The sequence below is a fragment of the Leptodactylus fuscus genome, chromosome 4 (assembly GCF_031893055.1).
Source record: "Leptodactylus fuscus isolate aLepFus1 chromosome 4, aLepFus1.hap2, whole genome shotgun sequence".
In the NCBI taxonomy this organism is placed as follows: Eukaryota; Metazoa; Chordata; class Amphibia; order Anura; family Leptodactylidae; genus Leptodactylus; species Leptodactylus fuscus.
The window spans coordinates 7,834,773-7,840,772 of NC_134268.1; positions in this window are offsets into that span (position 1 = coordinate 7,834,773).

Genomic DNA, 6,000 nt, shown 5'->3' on the forward strand with positions numbered 1-6,000 from the left:
GCACAGATAACATAGTGATATCTCTCTATATACAGGTAATGTAATAGATGTCACCGGCAGTCCTATGTAACAGCACAGATAACACAGTGATAACTCTCTATATACAGGTAATGTAGTAGATGTCACCGGCAGTCCTATGTAACACCACAGATAACACAGTGATAACTATCTATATACAGGTAATGTAGTAGATGTCACCGGCAGTCCTATGTAACACCACAGATAACACAGTGATAACTCTCTATATACAGGTAATGTAGTAGATGTCACCGGCAGTCCTATGTAACACCACAGATAACACAGTGATAACTCTCTATATACAGGTAATGTAGTAGATGTCACCGGCAGTCCTATGTAACAGCACAGATAACACAGTGATAACTCTCTATATACAGGTAATGTAGTAGATGTCACCGGCAGTCCTATGTAACACCACAGATAACACTGTGATAACTCTCTGAGTACAGGTAATGTAGTAGATGTCACCGGCAGTCCTATGTAACACCACAGATAACACAGTGATAACTCTCTATATACAGGTAATGTAGTAGATGTCACCGGCAGTCCTATGTAACACCACAGATAACACAGTGATAACTCTCTATATACAGGTAATGCAATAGATGTCACTGGCAGTCCTATGTAACACCACAGATAACACAGTGATAACTCTCTATATACAGGTAATGTAGTAGATGTCACCGGCAGTCCTATGTAACACCACAGATAACACAGTGATAACTCTCTATATACAGGTAATGTAGTAGATGTCACCGGCAGTCCTATGTAACACCACAGATAACACAGTGATAACTCTCTATATACAGGTAATGTAGTAGATGTCACCGGCAGTCCTATGTAACACTACAGATAACACAGTGATAACTCTCTGAGTACAGGTAATGTAGTAGATGTCACCGGCAGTCCTATGTAACATTACAGATAACACAGTGATAACTCTCTATATACAGGTAATGTAGTAGATGTCACCAGCAGTCCTATGTAACACCACAGATAACACAGTGATAACTCTCTATATACAGGTAATGTAGTAGATGTCACCGGCAGTCCTATGTAACACCACAGATAACACAGTGATAACTCTCTATATACAGGTAATGCAATAGATGTCACTGGCAGTCCTATGTAACACCACAGATAACACAGTGATAACTCTCTATATACAGGTAATGTAGTAGATGTCACCGGCAGTCCTATGTAACACCACAGATAACACTGTGATAACTCTATATACAGGTAATGTAGTAGATGTCACCGGCAGTCCTATGTAACACCACAGATAACACAGTGATAACTCTCTATATACAGGTAATGTAGTAGATGTCACCGGCAGTCCTATGTAACACCACAGATAACACAGTGATAACTCTCTATATACAGATAATGTAGTAGATGTCACCGGCAGTCCTATGTAACACCACATATAACACAGTGATAACTCTCTATATACAGGTAATGTAGTAGATGTCTCCGGCAGTCCTATGTAACACCACAGATAACACAGTGATAACTCTCTGAGTACAGGTAGATGTCACCGGCAGTCCTATGTAACACCACAGATAACACAGTGATAACTCTCTATATACAGGTAATGTAGTAGATGTCACCGGCAGTCCTATGTAACACCACAGATAACACAGTGATAACTTTCTATATACAGGTAATGTAGTAGATGTCACCGGCAGTCCTATGTAACACCACAGATATCACAGTGATAACTCTCTGAGTACAGGTAATGTAGTAGATGTCACCGGCAGTCCTATGTAACACTACAGATAACACAGTGATAACTCTCTATATACAGGTAATGTAGTAGATGTCACCGGCAGTCCTATGTAACACCACAGATAACACAGTGATAACTCTCTATATACAGGTAATGTAGTAGATGTCACTGGCAGTCCGATGTAACACTACAGATAACACAGTGATAACTCTCTATATACAGGTAATGTAGTAGATGTCACCGGCAGTCCTATGTAACACCACAGATATCACAGTGATAACTCTCTATATACAGGTAATGTAGTAGATGTCACCGGCAGTCCTATGTAACACCACAGATAACACAGTGATAACTCTCTGAGTACAGGTAATGTAGTAGATGTCACTGGCAGTCCTATGTAACACTACAGATAACACAGTGATAACTCTCTATATACAGGTAATGTAGTAGATGTCACCGGCAGTCCTATGTAACACCACAGATAACACAGTGATAACTCTCTATATACAGGTAATGTAGTAGATGTCACCGGCAGTCCTATGTAACACTACAGATAACACAGTGATAACTCTCTATATACAGGTAATGTAGTAGATGTCACCGGCAGTCCTATGTAACACCACAGATAACACAGTGATAACTCTCTATATACAGGTAATGTAGTAGATGTCACCGGCAGTCCTATGTAACACCACAGATAACACAGTGATAACTCTCTATATACAGGTAATGTAGTAGATGTCACCGGCAGTCCTATGTAACACTACAGATAACACAGTGATAACTCTCTGAGTACAGGTAATGTAGTAGATGTCACCGGCAGTCCTATGTAACACTACAGATAACACAGTGATAACTCTCTATATACAGGTAATGTAGTAGATGTCACCGGCAGTCCTATGTAAACACTACAGATAACACAGTGATAACTCTCTATATACAGGTAATGTAGTAGATGTCACCAGCAGTCCTATGTAACACCACAGATAACACAGTGATAACTCTCTATATACAGGTAATGTAGTAGATGTCACCGGCAGTCCTATGTAACACCACAGATAACACTGTGATAACTCTATATACAGGTAATGTAGTAGATGTCACCGGCAGTCCTATGTAACACCACAGATAACACAGTGATAACTCTCTATATACAGGTAATGTAGTAGATGTCACCGGCAGTCCTATGTAACACCACAGATAACACAGTGATAACTCTCTATATACAGGTAATGTAGTAGATGTCACCGGCAGTCCTATGTAACAACTACAGATAACACAGTGATAACTCTCTGAGTACAGGTAATGTAGTAGATGTCACCGGCAGTCCTATGTAACACCACAGATAACACAGTGATAACTCTCTATATACAGGTAATGTAGTAGATGTCACCTACAGTCCTATGTAACATTACAGATAACACAGTGATAACTCTCTATATACAGGTAATGTAGTAGATGTCACCAGCAGTCCTATGTAACACCACAGATAACACAGTGATAACTCTCTATATACAGGTAATGTAGTAGATGTCACCGGCAGTCCTATGTAACACCACAGATAACACAGTGATAACTCTCTATATACAGGTAATGCAATAGATGTCACTGGCAGTCCTATGTAACACCACAGATAACACAGTGATAACTCTCTATATACAGGTAATGTAGTAGATGTCACCGGCAGTCCTATGTAACACCACAGATAACACTGTGATAACTCTATATACAGGTAATGTAGTAGATGTCCACCGGCAGTCCTATGTAACACCACAGATAACACAGTGATAACTCTCTATATACAGGTAATGTAGTAGATGTCACCCGGCAGTCCTATGTAACACCACAGATAACACAGTGATAACTCTCTATATACAGGTAATGTAGTAGATGTCACCGGCAGTCCTATGTAACACCACAGATAACACAGTGATAACTCTCTGAGTACAGGTAATGTAGTAGATGTCACTGGCAGTCCTATGTAACACTACAGATAACACAGTGATAACTCTCTATATACAGGTAATGTAGTAGATGTCACCGGCAGTCCTATGTAACACCACAGATATCACAGTGATAACTCTCTATATACAGGTAATGTAGTAGATGTCACCGGCAGTCCTATGTAACACCACAGATAACACAGTGATAACTCTCTGAGTACAGGTAATGTAGTAGATGTCACTGGCAGTCCTATGTAACACTACAGATAACACAGTGATAACTCTCTATATACAGGTAATGTAGTAGATGTCACCGGCAGTCCTATGTAACACCACAGATAACACAGTGATAACTCTCTATATACAGGTAATGTAGTAGATGTCACCGGCAGTCCTATGTAACACCACAGATAGCACAGTGATAACTCTCTATATACAGGTAATGTAATAGATGTCACCGGCAGTCCTATGTAACAGCACAGATAACACAGTGATAACTCTCTATATACAGGTAATGTAGTAGATGTCACCGGCAGTCCTATGTAACAGCACAGATAACACAGTGATAACTCTCTATATACAGGTAATGTAGTAGATGTCACCGGCAGTCCTATGTAACACCACAGATAACACTGTGATAACTCTCTGAGTACAGGTAATGTAGTAGATGTCACCGGCAGTCCTATGTAACACCACAGATAACACAGTGATAACTCTCTATATACAGGTAATGCAATAGATGTCACTGGCAGTCCTATGTAACACCACAGATAACACAGTGATAACTCTCTATATACAGGTAATGTAGTAGATGTCACCGGCAGTCCTATGTAACACCACAGATAACACAGTGATAACTCTCTATATACAGGTAATGTAGTAGATGTCACCGGCAGTCCTATGTAACACCACAGATAACACAGTGATAACTCTCTATATACAGGTAATGTAGTAGATGTCACCGGCAGTCCTATGTAACACTACAGATAACACAGTGATAACTCTCTGAGTACAGGTAATGTAGTAGATGTCACCGGCAGTCCTATGTAACATTACAGATAACACAGTGATATCTCTCTATATACAGGTAATGTAGTAGATGTCACCAGCAGTCCTATGTAACACCACAGATAACACAGTGATAACTCTCTATATACAGGTAATGTAGTAGATGTCACCGGCAGTCCTATGTCACACCACAGATAACACAGTGATAACTCTCTATATACAGGTAATGCAATAGATGTCACTGGCAGTCCTATGTAACACCACAGATAACACAGTGATAACTCTCTATATACAGGTAATGTAGTAGATGTCACCGGCAGTCCTATGTAACACCACAGATAACACTGTGATAACTCTATATACAGGTAATGTAGTAGATGTCACCGGCAGTCCTATGTAACACCACAGATAACACAGTGATAACTCTCTATATACAGGTAATGTAGTAGATGTCACCGGCAGTCCTATGTAACACCACAGATAACACAGTGATAACTCTCTATATACAGATAATGTAGTAGATGTCACCGGCAGTCCTATGTAACACCACAGATAACACAGTGATAACTCTCTATATACAGGTAATGTAGTAGATGTCTCCGGCAGTCCTATGTAACACCACAGATAACACAGTGATAACTCTCTGAGTACAGGTAGATGTCACCGGCAGTCCTATGTAACACCACAGATAACACAGTGATAACTCTCTATATACAGGTAATGTAGTAGATGTCACCGGCAGTCCTATGTAACACCACAGATAACACAGTGATAACTCTCTATATACAGGTAATGTAGTAGATGTCACCGGCAGTCCTATGTAACACCACAGATATCACAGTGATAACTCTCTGAGTACAGGTAATGTAGTAGATGTCACCGGCAGTCCTATGTAACACTACAGATAACACAGTGATAACTCTCTATATACAGGTAATGTAGTAGATGTCACCGGCAGTCCTATGTAACACCACAGATAACACAGTGATAACTCTCTGAGTACAGGTAATGTAGTAGATGTCACTGGCAGTCCGATGTAACACTACAGATAACACAGTGATAACTCTCTATATACAGGTAATGTAGTAGATGTCACCGGCAGTCCTATGTAACACCACAGATAACACAGTGATAACTCTCTATATACAGGTAATGTAGTAGATGTCACCGGCAGTCCTATGTAACACCACAGATAACACAGTGATAACTCTCTATATACAGGTAATGTAGTAGATGTCACCGGCAGTCCTATGTAACACTACAGATAACACAGTGATAACTCTCTATATACAGGTAATGTAG